At 37.4% G+C, this 18,668-nt stretch overlaps 1 protein-coding gene across 1 annotated transcript in view; it reads left to right on the top strand.

Annotated features, from left to right (window-relative positions):
• LOC116887867 (interleukin-1 receptor accessory protein-like 1) overlaps window positions 1-18,668 on the top strand; it is a 433,006-nt gene that overhangs the window by 211,393 nt on the left and 202,945 nt on the right. The window lies entirely within an intron of this gene.

Consider the following 18,668-nt stretch of genomic DNA (forward strand, 5'->3'; position numbering starts at 1 on the left):
AAGCTAATGCATATATTTGTTTCCACCTCAATTAATATAGTGTAGATAATCCTTATTAAAGTTTCAGAAACATATTTCCATGGTGATTATCCATCCCACCAAGTTGATAATCAAGATTAACCATCACAGTTACCATGAAGACACTCATATAATTATGTGACGCTTTACACCTGCTCTTCCTGCAGACTTTTCCATGTTCATTATTAAACACTGCCATAAAATTGCTGGTTTTTTGCTTTGTTTTTTCCCAAATCCTCAGATACAACCTTCAATTTTACTCTTTCTCACCCTTCAAAAGAATGAAGATATCAATTCTTTCAACTCCATTTTTTTCAAAAAAAGTCTGAAAGCTTACCATTTACCACCTTCCTTTCTCCCCTCTGGTCCCTGTCCGCTAGCTCCATTTATTCCCTTTTGTAAGTTAATTTTATTTATTTACATCCCAGTCTTTGCTCCCCCCTCAGTCTTCCGTCCTACAGTTCTTCATCCCATTCCTCCTCCCCTTTGCCTCTAAGAGGGTACTCCCCCCTAGACCTCCCCCTTTTCTGGGGCCTCTAGTCTCCTGAGGATTAACTGCATCTTCTCCCACTAAGGCCAGACCAGGCAGATCTCTACTTATATATGTGTCAAGGGACTAGGACAGGTCCAGCTGGCCCTTGTATGCTCCTTGTTAGTGGCTCAGTTTCTGGGATCTTCCTGGGGTCTGGGTTATTTGGAATCTTCTGGTCTTTCCTTTCATCTCTCTATGGTTCATCCTCTAGGATCTATCTTCCATCTAGTACAACTTGTTTTAAATACAAGGTAGATGACCCTTTTGTTTTCCCTCAACAACCCCGACTAAGCTTCCCATCTCACTAAAGTAAACATAAATCTTTACTATATTCTTACCCAGAATACACAGCTCGATCCCTCTCCTTTCCTGGCCATACCCCTTGCCACTCTTACTGCACAGTCTATAACTCCTATCCTAAGCCCTTCTCTACAGGCACCAAAAAAAAATATGACATTTTCTTTCTCCTAGTTGCCTTCTTAATTATTTATCTCACTACCTGAAATATACTGGGGTTAGAGGTCATTATGTCCTCATTCCTGGCATCCTGTCTGAGGTTTTTTAAGCACTGCCATCTGGCCAGGACTTTTGCTGCTGACTTGGCCTAGGACAATTGCCTCATACAGCTAATTTACTACCTATCTGATGCTACCTATATTATTTTGCTTCAGCCTACTTGATATTTTGTATTCTTAAACATTTGTCTTTATTTTGTAATTTTCTTAAGCAATAACATATGGGTATAGTATACTATTTGTTGTTTGTTGTTTTTTTCTCACTAATAAATTTTCAGCCTCAGTCTTTAGCATCGACTGTCATTTAAATGAACAAAGAATATTTAGCATAACATATATTGCAAAATACACATTGGATAACTTTTCATCAGAATCTTGGAGAATTCTTGAGCATTATTGATTACAAATTATGAATCTTACAACTTTAATGAATGTAATTCACTTTTAAAAGAGTTTTTGGAAAATCTACACAGCAATCAGAAGGTGAATGCCCAAGATTATAATTTGGCATTGTTTTCAATAGAAAAGTCTGTCAACAAGTCTTGAGGGATGGTCAAAGAACAAAAAATCATTTCTTTAATAAAATGTGACTCAACATTTAGAAGAATGAGGCAAATCTCTGTGTATTGTTATAAAGGAATTCCTACAATATATTTTTAAGTTAAAATTCAAATTGTAAGGAAAGCATACATATAAAAATTCTTGCCTGTCCAAAATCTATTTTTTTGCCAGTGAATGCTTCTAATTTTCCAAGTGATTTTCCTAAGCATTGTTTTAGGAAGTTGTAATATCACTTTTATCTATTCACAATTTCTTGCACTAAAAGCATCACTACTTCTCTTTATGTCTGTAAAATACTCTTATTTTCCTCTAGACTCTATTTGACTAATCTCTCAACTCTAGACTGACTCTCAAGTCAATTACTACCAAATAATTGTAATTCCTTTGCCCTTCACATTTCCTTAATAACTAAGAACTCTTCGGAGACAACTTCTTGCATAAACTCAGTTGTTTCATTCTGTAGTACATACTTTTCATCTTGAGGCTTCATTTAATGCTAATGGCCATGATATTTATTTAAGGACAAGTAATAAAGTTGGGAATTTTAATGAATAATTGAAGTATTTATATACTTATGCATGTTTGCCTTTTTGTGGCCTACTATGAAACAAAAGTACCAATAGAATCCACATTGGCAATATCAGTTAAGATCAAAGGAAATGTCTACTCCCCTTTTGGTATCCCTTTATGTATAATTTCATTAAGAAATATAATATTTCACCAGATAAAAGTTCTACTCATTATTATTATTTAATACAACCATTACCTTGATACTGTTGCCTTTAAAAGACATAATTTTAATTCAAAAAATGTGTAATTGAAATACCAATGTTCTTAGAAGTACATATTTGGAGTACAACAGATTATTTTAATAAATGTAACCCATATTTTAAGTATAAAAAATAAAAACAAAAATTAACTAATATATTTTTTTTATTTCATGGACATTGGTGTTTTGCCTGCATGTATATCTGTCTGAGGGAATCCAGACGCTTGGAACTGGAATTACAGACAGTTTTGATCTGCTATTTGGGTGCCAAGAATTGAGCCTGAGCCCTCTGGAAGAGCAGCCAGTGCTCTGAACTGCTGACAAATCTCTCCAGCTCCCAAAATCAAAATGTTTAAATGTCAGTTGCATTTCATTATTTATATAGATCTACTGACATTTTTATATTTGTTTCTTATTCCCATTAACAAAATGTGTCTTCGAGACCAATTTTGGATATAGTAGATAATACTTTGTCATTAACATAATAATTTTATTATATGTGCATCTATCATATGGTATTAAGGAGTCGAAGAAAATGTCATTTTTAATCTTGAAAAGTTTTTGCTTGTTGCATTGATTTTCTTAGTTATCTGTTCTTTATTTGTGAAAGAATGTTTATTCCTTTTTTCCTTTCTTTTTTCTTAATCATTCCATTTGTTTACATCTCAAATGATATCCCCTTCTGTGAAAGCCTCCATCAATTTGCCCATCTCACTTCTTGCCCTCCCCTCCCCTTAGCCCTATATGAGGTGCTCCTCCATCCACCCTACACTCTCCTGCACCACCGCACCAGTATCCTCCTACGCTGGGACATCAAACTTCCCTGGAACCAATGGCCTTCCCTCCTGTTGATGTCAGGCAAGGCCATTCTCTGCTACATATATATCGGGAGCCATGGATCCCTCTAGGTCGACTCACTCCTTGGTTGGTGGTCTAGTCTCTGGGAGGATAGGTGGTCAGGCCAGCCTATGTTATTTTTCTAATGGGGTGGCAATTCCCCTCTGCTCCTCCAGTCCTGCCAGCTCCCCACCAGGTTCCCTGAGCTTGATCTCATGGTTGGCTCTAAGCATCCACATCTGCATTGGTCAGTTGCTGGCCAGACCTCCTCAGGAACTGCCACACAAAGTTCCTGTCAGCAAGTACCTCTTGATCACAGCAACAGTGTTGGGTTTGTTGTCTGCAGACATGATGGATCCCTGGCTGACCATTCCTTCAGTATCTGTTACATTTTCTGACCCTGTTCTTCCTTTGGACAGGTACATTTCTGAGTTAAACATCTTGAGATGGGTGGGTGGCCCCATCCATGACCGTGGGCATGCCTAAATCTTCTGGAGGAGGTCTTTATAGAATCCATCTCCTTCCTTGGAATTTCTGCTAAAGTCATCCCTGTTGGGTTCAGGGAGCTTCACGTTTCCCTGGTGTATGGGACCCTCCAGTGGCTATCCCCAGTTCCTAATCTCCCCTGCTACATATTTTTTGTTTTATTTTCTGACCCTCTGTACCTCCCTCACATCTCCTCCAGATCCTGATGCTGCCACCTTTATTTCCAACCCCTCCTTTCTCCCTACCTGGTCTCCCTTTCCCTTCACGTCCCACAATCATCTGGTTGCCCCCTCAATGCAGGACTGAAGCATCCATACAGTAGTCCTCTTTCCTTCTACACTCAATATGGTTTGTGGGTTGTATTCTGGAAATTGTGAACTTAGGAGCTAATATCCACCTAATAATGAGTGCATACCATGTGTATCCTTATGTCTGGGTTCCCTCACTCAGGATGATGTTCTCTAGTTACATCCATTTGCCTATGAATTTCATGAAGTCATTGTTTTTGATAGCTAAGTAATATTCCATTGTGTAAATGTACCACACTTCCGGTATTCATCCTCTGTTCAAGGACATCTGATTTCTTTCCAGCCTCTCTCTATTATAAATAAGGATTATATGCACATAGTGGAGCATGTGTCCTTGTATATGTTGAAATATCTTTTGAGTGTATGCCCAGGAGTGGTATAGCTGGATCTTCAGGTAGTACTAAGTCCAATTTTCTGAGAAACCACCAGACTGATTTCCCAAGTGGTTTTTCCAGCTTACAGTCGCACCAGCAATGGAACAGTGTTCCTCTTTCTCCACATCCTTGCCAACTTCTGCTGTCATCTTTGTTTTTGATTCTGACTGGTATGAGGTGGAATCTCAGAGTCATTTTGATGACTAAGGATGCTGAATAGTTCTTTAAGTGCTTCTCAGCTATTCAATATTCCTCGGTTTTGAATTCTCTCTTAGCTCTGTACTTACTTTTTTTTTTTTTTTTGATTCATGCCCTGTCGATCTTCCTTTCCAGGCTCTTAATAATCTAGTAATGTTTATAAGGGGTATCCTCTATGTATACTTGACGTTGCTTATGCTGCTCTGATCCTTCGGTCTTTCTCATGTTCTCCCGCCCCCAATGCCTTACCCAAGGGAGTACAACCTGAAACACTTAGGTCAGCAACACAAACTTGTACTGTCTTCCTGCATTAAAAACATTGGTGGATTCCTTGCTATCCACATTGCCAAGCTGGTTCCTCCAAATTTGTTTTGTCATGTGTAAAATGGGATGAAGAAGAACAGGGAGGCAGAAAAACAAGGGTCATAGTAAGAAGTAGAATCTAAGTTGTCTTCTCTTCAGCCACAGTAGGAGGTGGAGTCTGAGCTGTCTTCTCTGCAGCCCCATGGTGTCTTCAGGATCATTTGTGTAACCCTCATGAGTTCGAGGAATTGGCTACAACACTTTTAACAGGTTTAATCCCTGGGAGTTCTGGTAGGGTCTTGTTGGTTGCCATTGTTGTTCTTATGGTGTTGCAACCCCTTCAGCTCCTTCAGTCCTTTCTCTAACTCCTCCATTAGGGACCCCGTTCTCGGTGCAATGGTTGGCATCCACCTCTGTATTGGTCAGGTTCTGGCAGAGCTTCTCAGGAGACAGCTATATCAGGTTCCTGTCAGCAAGCACTTCTTGGAAATCACAATAGTGTCTTGGTTTGGTGTCTGCATATCAGATAGATCTGCATATGATGGCTGGACTTCCTCAGGAACCACCACATTAGGCTCCTGTCAGCCAGTGTTTCTTGACCACTGCAACAGTGTTGGGTTTGGTATCTGCACACGTGATGGATCCCCAGGTGGAGCAGTCCCTGGTTGGCCATTCCTTCAGTCTCTGCTCCATTTTTGACCCTGTCCATCCTTTGGACAGAAACATTTTAGATTAAACATTTTGAGATGGTTAGTGGCCCAGGACAGTGCCTATCCTGAACCAGGATCTGTCTCCCCATTCTTTGTACATTTTAGGTAAAGTCATTCCCATTGGATCCTGAGAGCCTCACACTTACCAGGTGTCTAGAATGCTCCAGTGGCTATTCCCAGTTCCTCTTTCCCTGTGCTACATATATTTGTTCCACTGTACCTCTCACATCTCCTCCAGTTCCTAATAATACCGTCATTATTACTCCCCCATCAGTTCCCCATTCCCTACACCTCCCACAATCACCCTGTTCCTCCCTCAGTGCAAGACTGAAGCATCTACACCCTGTTCTTCCTTCCTTCTGCGTTCCATATGGTCTCTGAGCTGTATTATGGGCAATGTGATCTTTGAGGCTAATATCCACTTAGTAGTGAATAAATACCATGTATGTTCTTTTGTGTCTGGGTTCCATTACTCGGGATGCTATTTTCTAGTTCCATCCATTTGCCTGTAAATTTCACGAAGTCATTTTTAAAATCACTGAACAGTACTCCATTGTGTATATGTGTATATGTATCACTTTTTCTATATCCATTCTTCTCTTGAGGGACATCTGGGTTATTTCCAGTTTCTGGCTATTATAAATAAGGCTGCTATGAACATAGTAGAGCATGTGTTCTTGTTATATGTTGGAGCATCTTTTGGGTATGTGCCCGGGAATGGTATAGCTGACAAAATATATTGTTTATTGAGCACAATAATTACAGATTTGGAAATAAAATCACAATATAGCATAAAAAGAATAAATGTAGTGCACCACTACACATATATGTCATTAAGTTAAGAACCAGCAAATAATCCTACTATAGGGCTATAGCATAGTTCCTTCCTCTTAGTCATTTACCCAATTCCTCTTTTTTTTTCATGATGCCCATTTACTTTTGTATAAAAGCAAAGCAAAACAATATACAAGCCCCACACACCCATCACTAAAGTTCAATAATTAGAAGCACACAGGTTCCTTTGTAATATATAAGCAATACTAATTTTAAGCAATAAATACTATGAAACCATGGTAATTCTTTCGTTGGCTATTCAAAGAACCCATTACTGAAAATAATATTGGGTATTGATGTTTATATAAGAAAGCTACTCTTCACTTCCTCTTCAAGAAGCAAGTTTTTATCCAATGCCAAACTTAAACACTCAATTCTCCGTATTCAACTTTACTGAGAAACCTTCATTTTATCTTGTTTCCTTTTGATATGTCTGAGGAGAAAATGGAATAATCTAAGACATTCCAGTGGAACAAAAGTCTATTCTTCAGCATAGTACAACTGCCAGAGCTATTTCACCCAGTGTAATTGAGATTGCCTTATTCTTCACTGACATAATTTGGAACCATATATGTTTAGAGTCTGAAATCTTTTTCCAAAACTGGGAGAAAGTCTCTTGAACCCAAGGAAAAGTTATAAATTTAAGTTATAATGCAAAAGCTTCAGTGAACTTGAAGAAGCACACATGTTCTTCTATGTGGATAATACTATCTGTCCCAGAAATTGCAGTATAAAGTTAGCCAGTATGAAAAATATTTCAGTGACTTGCATGTACTGTCACATTTCACTTGTTCACATATTTTTAGATGCTGTTTTTCAGGAAAGTCTGTTTCCTTGGAGCTATATTATTATGTTCAGTACTAAAAGAAATTATCATCTAGAAATTAAATTTACTAGTAAAAATTACTAAAACTGATATTCGAAGGAGGAAATTAATCATCAATTTCACTAAGCTAGTGACCTTGAAAGCTTCAAATAGTGACCTGCTTGAAAGATATGACCACTGGAACAAAAGTGTTAAACCTGCCTCAACACTGTTAATGAGGTCAAGAATCTGAGACTCGCTATGTCATGGGCCATTAGAGAAAACCTACTAACTAGTATTCTGTTAAATAAACATAAATGACTCGTAATGTCCTATTACTATATCCATAGATCAGTGCATCACTAAACGTTCATCAGAGAAGTTGCTTGTAGTACATGGTAATTACAATAGGTACCCACATATGAAAATGTACAAATAGTGAGAGACTTCTGATCACTCTGCCTTAAATAATATGTCTTTTTTTAAAGATTATAAGAGCCATAGATGATGGACTACATCAAGAGAATAGAATTTTCCAGATACAGTTTGGCTGGTGGACATATGAACTTTTATAGACAAGGATAACATGCATACGCCCCGTGCAACTTCAAGGCAGACAAATACCCCAGCATGGAGAAAAGGAATTGTGCACAATACCTCACGCCTAACCAAGAAGTAATTCACAATTGAGAGCTGCTAAAAGAAGGATAATCAATTTTCTTTATGGAGTGATACTGTGTTATATCAACCAAATTCCAGTTTAAGGCTCATTCTTAAAAATAGCCACCAAAATGTGGATGTTTCCACTCCTTTTTAAAGGGGGGAACAAAAATATCCATAGGAGGGGATATGGAGGCAAATTTTTGAGCAGAGAGAGAAGGAACAGCCATTCAGAGCCTGCCCACATGTGCCCCATATATATATACAGCCACCAAGACTAGATAAGATTGATGAAGCTAAGAAGTGCATGCTGACAGGAACCAGATACAGATGTCTTCTGAGAGACAAAGCCAGAGCATGTCAAATACAGAGGTGAATGCTAGAAACAAACCACTGAACTGAGAATGGGACCCTGGTTGGAGGAATTAGAGAAAGAACTGGAAGAGCTGAAGGGACTTGCAACCCCATAAGAACAGCAATTCCCAGGGACTAAACCACTACCCAAAGAATATATATAGACTGACCCATGGCTCCAACTGCATATGTAGCAAAGGATGACCTTGTTGGACATCAACGGAAAAAGCCCTTGGTCCTGCCAAGGTTGGACCCCCAGTATAAGTGAATGTCTGGGAGGGGAGACAAGGGGGGTAGATAGGGAATGGGAACACCCTTATAGCAGGGGAGGGGGAAGGGAGAGGAGGCTTATGTCTGGGAAACCAGGAAAGGGAATAACATTTTAAATGTAAATAAAAAATATCCAAGAAATAGTGAGGCAACACAAATCAGTATTTAAGGTGTTTTCTTGGTTTTTTGTTTTGTTTTTTGTCTTATTCTGTTTTGTTTGTTTGGAGAATATTTTTAAGTGATAGAAAGAGGATGAAGCTGGGGAAGTATGGAGGAATGGGGAGGAACCTGGAGGAGTTGGGGAAAGGAAGAGAAAAAAATATGACCAAAATATATTTATGAAAGTTTTCAAAAATGACATGATTATAGTTAAATTTGTAAATATGAAATATATTTATATTATATAAGAGTATAAACATTTAATATTTTCTCTAATTGACATATCACATGAATCTATTGTAAGTTAGACATGAACAAATACTTTGTAAAGGACACTGTACTACATTAAAGTCATAGTTAAAAGAAAGACATACTCTCCCAATAGATACTCTTTTTTTCTACAAAAGGGTAGATATGCCATACCTACTCCATTAAATAGATCGTGATACATGCAATAAAATATAATAAAGAGTCATAAATAGCATGAAAGGAACCAGGAAGAACAAATGGGTATTGTTATTTAGATGTAATATTCCAGAAAAATATTAACATCTGAATAAAGACTTAAAGAAAGTGAACAAGTGAACCATGAGTTTAAGAAAGAATATGAACACCCTGATTCAGAAATACAGCATACAGATAATGCAATCACAAATAATGATACTGTCCTCACAGCACTTCTCTTTTAATGAAGAAGACAGTAAAAGAAATGCAAAATTAATAAAAAAAAAAAAACAGGCCATTCAATTGATGTGCTGCAGGATAGAGTGAAAAAAAGAGGTGTTTGGTAAGATAGTGCTGTATCTCAAAATTGAATGGTTATCTGTTAAAAAATAAAGACATGTATAACACAGAATGATTATCTCACGGGGAATGAACTATTTTTAGTCATATTGTTTTTGAAAATATATTTATTATTATAGAATTACGTTAATCTAGGAAAACATATTAGAGTATTTTTATTGTTTGAGAATAACACATAATACCAAAATGATACAAAGATGTTTTATGAAATGTAGTTCTAACTCAACTTACATTAGGAGAGTCTTGAATGTGGTCTCCAGAAGTATTTTACCTTAATACAGTATAATTTTTGATATCTATCTTAAAGTTAAAGAAAACTATTCCTTTGTCTATACTTTGTTTCTTTATCCCGGAGTGAATGGAAAGTTTTTGATACAATTGACAAAATATATAAAACCTTGTTTTCAAGAGAGTAAAGAACAATATTTGGTGAGTTAAAAGTACTACCTAAGGGCTGGAGAGATGGCTTGTTAGCTGAGATCAGTTATTGTTCGTCCAAGAAACCAGGTTCAATACCAGCAGCCACATGGCAGATTACAATAATCTGTTATTACTTCCAGGTAATTCAATGTCCTCTTCTGGTTGCCTCAACAGGCACAGACATGATTCCTGGGAGTATATGCAGGCAAAACACCTATTCACATTTTAAAATACATTATCTAATATTTGAATGTTGAGTATGTGTTAAGTGGAGTACTGGGGATTAAAATATCTCTGCGAATTGGGTAATATTATGCTTATCTGTATTGAATAAGTGTCTAAGTATATTGCCTATATAATTCCAAATTCTTAATTCTTTAATGTTAATTCCTACTTATGGAATTCTACATCATAGAGCACTTTCTGTTCTTATGATCCCTTTTTACTTGGCATAAACTTTCCTTCAATGTTACATGTATATATTAATATATTTTCTTCTCTAAAACATTTAAAAATAGAATCCTTTGCATTTATACCCCTCTGATCCTGGTTCTCAGTGTCTGCCCTGAATTAGTATGGTCATCTGTTTGACATCCCACTTCTTAAAAGTCATCAAGTGTTTATCTGTCATTAGGCGATCTAGATTCTGACTACTCCAAGTGTAAGCAGGAATCAGTACCATTGGCAGTAGATACAAATTTACAGAATGAGTCTGCTTGTTAACGAGATCCCCAGAGGTTCTGTTGGCACATTTAAGTTTGAAAAGTCCTGCATTAACCTAGCATCAAAATCACATGGGACTAGCTAAAACTGCATTATTTATAGGAGAACCTGTGGTAAGGTAGCCCAGCAATCTGTGTTTTTTTTTTTTCAGCTGCTCTAGGTGATTTTGATGCTTGCTTCTTGAGACTTACTCTCTAGGGACTGAAATCACCAATACCAGTGCATTGCAGTAGATTACTGGTCCTCAGTCTTGTCTGCATGTGAAAAATTCATGGGAAATTTGCAGAGTACTGCGAATGCACAAGATCTGTTTGAACCAAATGTATCCCAGGCTCTGAAAGAAGAACCTATGAAATAAATGCATAATTTGTGTTTGTTTTCCTCTGAATATTTCTGTTAGAAACTACCAGTACTGAATTATTTGATCAATATATCATCCTGCATTTATTTTAGTAAAATTTTGATCTATCCCAATGTAATATCACAAACATTAATATCATGATTGAATTCATTTTCCATATGTGACTGACATTTATGCCTTCTTGAGTCACTATGTCATTTGATTTTGCTCCATCTTTATAAAAGTGTTTAAAAGATCAAGCAATCACTTCTCTTTTTCTGTTGGAATGAACAAATTAATGTCTACGGAACAATTTGAAATTTTTCATATGCTATATGACTATGTGGTTTCGACTTTACTATGTCTGCTATTACAATGGGAGTACATATGGAGACAGTCATAGCTTTTCTCTCGGAATTATGAACATGTGTCCAGAAGTTATCAGATATTGTTGTTGTAAAGTTAAAATAAAAAATGTTGTCTTTTATCTCGCTCTAGGTCTGGCTCTGTAGTGCCCCAAGATATCTGTTAAATATCTTCATCTATCCCATATCACACTCTGACAGCTTCTCTCTGAGCCTGGCAACAATCTAGTTGACAAGACAGATTGTCACGATGCCAGACATACACATCCCAATTCCATGGTGGCCTAGTGTCTCCAGCCACCACATACTCTCTTGAATTCAATTAAATCACCACATGAAAGAACACAATAACCTCTGATCCAATTGATAATATACAATTGCCCACCTACACATACAAAGCACTGTACACAACCATCTCTTAAGAATATTCATAACAACCTGTAAATACAAAGAGTGAAATCTTAATGTCAGCCTCCACGTTCTCTCCTCTGCTTCCCTCTCTCTTCTCTCCAGTCTCCTCCTCCTCTAAAACTTTTCTCCTGCCCATCCTTCCTTCTTAACCAATGACATTCCTTGTTTATCTTGTACCCTCCTTCACCTGCATAATGGTATCACCCTACATATATTATGGAGACTGGAGCTTTTACTTCTTCAAGGAGCCAGGTGCAAAACTTCTAATTAGATACAGTGTGCACAATTCATGAAAAAGAATTTTCCTATGAAATTTTAGAAAATGGGGATTTTGTCTTGATTAACAGTTCAGGAACTCCAAAGGCTTGCTCTTCAAATCTTATTATAGGCATTTGTTACTTTTTACTTCCAAACATGGCAAGTCGAAGGTGACACTTGAGATTGTATGCTTCAAGTAAGTTGTTCGATGATGACAAAGCAAACCCACAGATCTCACTTTAAGTAGTGACTATACAGAAAATTCACATCAATCAGACACTAGTAATTAACAAAGCCACATTATATTCATATTTTTTATTTTGACAACACATTTTTCTCCTGTTACTTTGTCATTACCCTTGCTCTATAGTTCACATATTATTTGTGTCTGTTCTCTATTAATTACATAGAGAACATTTCATTTACACATACAGCTCTGTAAGAAATCAACTTTAAGAGTTTTAGGGTCACTATTCAAATAACAAACTTCTTTCACAAATACTCTCTCATTTCTCAAATTCATTTGACCTGTCTGCTCATATTGGCCAGTGGATATTTTATTCTTGATAGATTGAAGAAACCAGTCATACAGGACTCTTACATGATGCATCATGCAGATGTAAGGTTTACTTATTTTATTATTATTCACTTTACATTCTGCTCACTGTCCTTCATCCCAGCCCCATATGGATATCCCTCCACCCTAGTACATTGAGCTTCTTCAGGTCTAGACACATCTTCTCCCACTGAAGCCAGACAAGGCAGCCTAGTTATGGGGACAGACTTCACAGACAAGCAACAGCTATAGGGATAGCCTCTGCTACAATTGTTCAGGACCCTCATGAAGACGAAGCTGTACATCTGCTATGTATGCACAGGCAGACCTAGGTCCAATCCTTGTATGCTCTTTGGTTTTTTGTTCAGTCTCTGAGAGTCCCCCAAGGTTCAGGTTAGTTGACTACTGGTTATCCTGTGGTGTTAGGATGCTTAATCCTTCACCAAACTCTTCCATAAGAGTTCCCAAGCCCCATCCAATGTTTGTCTGTAGGTCTCTGCATCTGTCTGGGTCAGCTGTGTGACAGCCTCCTATCTGCCAGCATTACAGAATATCATTAATAGAGTCAGGAATTGGTGCTTACATATGGGATGGGTCTCAACTTGGGCCAATTATTGTTTGGCCATTCTCTTAGTCTCTGCTCCATCCCAGTTCCTCTGGTTTCTTTATAGGCAGAATACATTTTGGGTTGAATATTTTTTGATGAATTAGTGTCCCTATCACTTCACTGGGGTTCCTGCCTGGCTATAGGAGGTAGCCTCTTCAGGTTCAATATCCCCATAGCAATGTCTCAGCTAAGGTCACTTCACTGATTTGAAGCATCCCTCATCCCAGGTCTCTGCATATCCTCACCATGCTGCAGATTTCCATTCATTCTCATGTCCATGTGGCCCACTACCATGACTTTTCCTAGACATGATCCTGACTTCCTTCCTTTCCCTCCCCCTCCCCAATCCCATCCCCTTCTCTTCCTCCATCTACCAACCATGACTCTTTTGTTCTCCCTTCTAAGTGGGATTTAAGTATCCTCGTGTTAGCCTTCCTTCTTATTTAACTTACTTGTGACTGTGGGATGTATCATGGATATTCTGTACTTTATGGCTAACATCCACTTATCAGTGAGTACATACCATGTATGTCTTTTTGAGTCTGGGTTATCTCACTCAGGATGATATTCTCAAGTTCCATCCATTAGCTTGCAAAATTCTTTATGTCTCTTTTTCATAACTGAATAGTGTTCTAGTGTGTTTTATATCACATTTCCTTATCCATTCTTCAGTTGAGGTACATATAGGTTGTTTCCAGTTTCTGGATATTATGAATAAAACTGCTATGAACACCGCATCTTTTGAATATATGCCCAGGAGTGGTATAACTAGGTCTTGAGTTAAAACTATTCCGTTTCCCCGAGAAATTCCCAAATTGATTTACAAAGTGATTGTACAAGTTTCCAGTAAACAAATTGCATGTTATTGAAAAATATGATCTCCTAACATCACATTGGCTAGTGTGTTAGAAACTATGATTAACTGTGATAGGTCTAGGTTCAAGGTAAAATACATAGTTGGGTAACATTGCAACCATTTAGTACTTGTTGCTATGCTTTCCTTATGGAAAAAATACATTTTGGTTTGGTGACAGAACAGTTAAAAACAATGTTATGTGGTGTTTGAGGGAAGAGAAATGTGATCCATTTAATCCAGCTAGAAAGAACCCAGATGTCCTTCAACAGAGGAATGGATACAGAAAATGTGGTACATTTACACAATGGATTACTAGTCAGCTATTAGAAACAATGACTTCATGAAGTTCTTCGGCAAATGGTTGAATCTAGAAAATATCATCGTGACTGAGGTAACACAGTCACAAAAGAACACACATAGTATGCACTCACTGATTAGTTTTTATTAGCCCAAAAGTTCAGAATATCCAAGATACAATTCACAGACCATATGAAACTCTAGAAGAAGACCAAAATGTTGATGTTTCACTCCTTCTTAATAGGGGAAACAAAATGCTCACAGGAGGAAATAAAGGGACAAAGAGTGGAGCAGAGACTGGAGAAAACGTCATCCAGAGACTGTCCCTCCTGTGAATCCATTCCATGTGCAGCTGCCAAACCCAGTCACTATTGCTGATTCCAAGAAGTGCTTGCTGACAGGAGCCAGATATGGATGTCTCCTGAGAGGCTCTGTCAGAGTCCTACTGATACAGAGGAGGATGGTTGCAACTAACTTGAGTACAGGGACTCCAATGGAGGAGTTAGAGAAAGGACTGAAGGAGCTGAAGGGGTTTGTAACACCATAGGAAGAACAATAATATCAACAAACCAGAACCCTCAGAGCTCCCAGGGGCTAAACCATAGCTCCAGATGCATATGTAGCAGAGGAAGGCATTGCCTGGCATCAATAGAAATAGAAGCTCTTGTTCCTGTTAAGGCTCATTTCCCGAGTGTAGGGGAATGTGGGGGCAGAATGGTTGGTGGGAGCTGGGGCATCTTCATAGAAGCAGGGAGAGGGGTATAGGAGAGGGGAAAACTGGGAAAGTGGATAACATTTGAAACGTAAATACATAAAATATCCAATTAAAATGCAGAAAAAGAACTTCAAACGATGATCCTATGTGCAGAATACAAGTTGGGGGGTTCATCTGAGATGTCTGCTGCAGTAAATATTAATAAAGGAATCTACCAACCCATACTAGTGCTGGCACTGGTGGGCCACATGCCATCTGTGCGGTATTTTCATCTCAGTCAGAAAATAGTCTCACCAGCTAAGTTCCCAATCTCCATCCCACAGTGCTGCCTGTTACTCTCTGAGCCTGGCAGCAGCTGCCCTCTTACAACTTTCTTGCTGTGGACTCCGTTCACATTCCCAGCATCTGCCCCTATGGTTATAGTCACACTTTCCAGTAATCCATTAAAAAAATAAGCTTGTAATTTAGCAATAATATTTATACATTAAATCCTCATTCCACAAAATGTCCACACAATAAATTCAAAACCAATTGATAATGATATAAACTGTTCACCCAGATAAGATACATTGCCCTATTAAAATCCATCCCTTATGAAATATTCAGAATTACCTGTGGCCATTTAAGACCACACAGATCTGGGTCTTCTGTCTCCTCCTCCATCGTGGTTCTTCTACCCTTTCTTTTTCTTTTTCCCCTTTACAAAAAACTCTGTCCCCACCTTACTTTTTCACTGCCCAATCACAGGCCTTGCTCTATCCTGTGCCAGCCCTCACCTTCATATAGACATCAATGACAGCTGTAGCTGGTTGTGGCATGAACTGGATTTCTGTTTTTGTCAATCTTCCATTATTTGTCTTGTGCAGGACATGATCTTCACACCTTATAACATTATTTGGATAATTTTGCACCAACTTAACACAAGCTAGAATCTTTTTGGAAGAAGCAACCTCAATTGATAAAATATCCCCCAAAATTGACCTGTGGGAAAACCTGTGGTGCCTTTCCTTGAGTGATGATTGATGTGGGAAGGTCCATCTTACTGTGGATAGTGCTATCCCTGGGTTAGTTTTCCTGGGTACTATAAGAAAGTCACAAGGAGCAAGCAAATAAATAGCATCCCTCTATGTCTCCTGCTTCAGCTCCAACCTCCAAGATTCCGTTTTGAATTTGTGATCTCACTTCCCTCAGTGATGCACTGTAATCTGAAAGTGTAAGTTAATAAAAATCTTGCCTCTCCAAATTGCTGTTGGTTATGGTGCTTTATCACAGCAATAGAAACCCTAAGACATTATCTAAGTTATTTTTGGTTTTATTTATCATTTCAGTTTATGACACATTGCTGATTGTTCCTCGGCTTTTTATCTTATAGCCCTGTTTTTTCCTTTATTCTAGATCTTCCTAAATGCTTCCCTTTTTCATTCTTTTTTTCAGAAGACACGTAGATAGTATCCTAGTTCATCCTAAGCCAGGCAGTGTTCAAGAGAATAAGAATATATTGATTCACATATCACAATTCCATACATCAGAGTATAAATCTTACAGACATGTGTCCATACAGAAATAATAAAATCTAATGAGAAAATCTTGCTGGTCTATTGTACATCAAGGTGATTATCATTAATGATAATGTATATTTGGATTTTGTGAGAGAATAAGTTTTGAATCTCAAAAGCAAGTCGAACTTTTACAAATTCGTGAAAGTGGTGTCCTAATTAGTCTGATAGTGGAAATTACTTTACCACATATGTGTATATCAAAACATTTTGTACAGATGAACATATAGAGCATTAAATTGAAAATTACATATCATATAGCAAGGGGTAAAAGTGTAGGAAATGCATTGGAATTTGGGTAAGGTTGGGTGGAGATCTTGATGTTTGTAATGCAGGCTTTGGAAACTTTAATATACTGATAGAAAAATATGCCTTCAGAAATACAAGACTTAATAATTTAAAAATAGTAGATTTCTGGTAACGTATTTTTAACTTTTGTTAAATACAAGTTTGGTATTTATTTTATTTAATACAATGAATAACTTTTTAATGAAAATATCATACTAAAATTTATTTCCTTGGACAATAACTTGTAATTTAAAATATTTTTTTCTTTATTAACTTGAGTATTTCTTATTTACATTTCAAATGTTATTCCCTTTCCAGGTTTCCAGGCCAACATCCCCCAACCCTTCCCTCCCCTTCTGTACATGAGTGTTCCTCCCCATCCTCCCCCATTACCTCCCTCCCCCAACAATCACATTCACTGGGGTTCAGTCTTGGCAGGACCAAGGGCTTCCCCTTCCACTGGTGCTTCTTACTAGGCTATTCATTGCTACCTATGAGGTTGGAGCCCAGGGTCAGTCCATGTATAGTCTTAGGTAGTGCTTAGTCCCTGGAAGCTCTGGTTGCTTGGCATTGTTGTACATATGGGGACTCGAGCCCCTTCAAGCTCTTCCAGTCCTTTCTCTGATTCCTTCAACGAATTTAAAATATTTTAAACAGGGCTGGAGAGATGGCTCAGCCGTTAAAGGCTAGGCTCACAACCAAAAATATAAAATATTTTAAACATTCAGATTTTCTAGATTTTTAATTGGATGTTTTATTTATTTACATTTCAAATATTATCCAAATTTATGTGCGTGTGTGTGTGTGTGTGTGTATCTGGCCTGGACACACAGTTTGGCTATTATTTATAAAGTTCTTGGTTCTATCCTCTATATTACAAAAATAATGATTATACTAATAGTAATGATATTACAAATATAATTCTGAATTCCTGACCCAGTTACATCATCAATTAATTTACTTATATATGAGAATATAACTTAAAGTAAATTTGCATAGCATGACAGAGGCCCTGATAAAATTTTTTACTGTTATATCTAATACTGAATTTTCATAGTGAAAATACATGCAGCATAGGGCTTATAAGTATATTTACTACAATAGCCTTAGTTCTGTGCAGTAGAAAATTCATGTTGGCCTATAGTTTCTCTTAGAGGTTCCTGATGCAAAGAGGGACAGAGCTAGCAGAAGAGGATTTAATTAGATAATGTTAGGGTTTGTTTGCTTCTGCCACTGTCATTCAAGTTTCAAGTTAATTGTTATGTTGTTAGAGAGAAGTTCACTGACACTTAACGAAGTTCAAAGAGCATCTCATTTAATTCTCTGTGGAGTGCCTATTAACCTCTAATACCACATGACTGGTACATCCCTGTTTAATTGTTTCTCAGGCTCCCTCAACGTCAAATCAAGAAGGCAATAGACTCACTGTGATTTATTACTATGTCCTCAATGTCTAGAACAGTTACAGGCATATTGCTCAACAACTTAATAAATTTTTTATTTAATTAATGAATAAATGTATGGTCATTAAATTAAAAGAAGTACTTTAAAAATAGACTCATAATTTAGATAACTTTAAAATGTGAAAGTAACCCGCCAAATGATTTGCACCTGCTATGATTTACATTTCAAGATACAAAATAGGTAAACACACCTCATCATTTGGTTTTTTTTGCATATATTTCTTTTATGCACAACAAAATATCAACATTTCCTTTAGGAAAAGAACCTCATACCTTTTTTACAAATTACAAATATTTGCACATACACAAATATTTA

This window comes from Rattus rattus, chromosome X (genome assembly GCF_011064425.1).
Source record: "Rattus rattus isolate New Zealand chromosome X, Rrattus_CSIRO_v1, whole genome shotgun sequence".
In the NCBI taxonomy this organism is placed as follows: domain Eukaryota; kingdom Metazoa; phylum Chordata; class Mammalia; order Rodentia; family Muridae; genus Rattus; species Rattus rattus.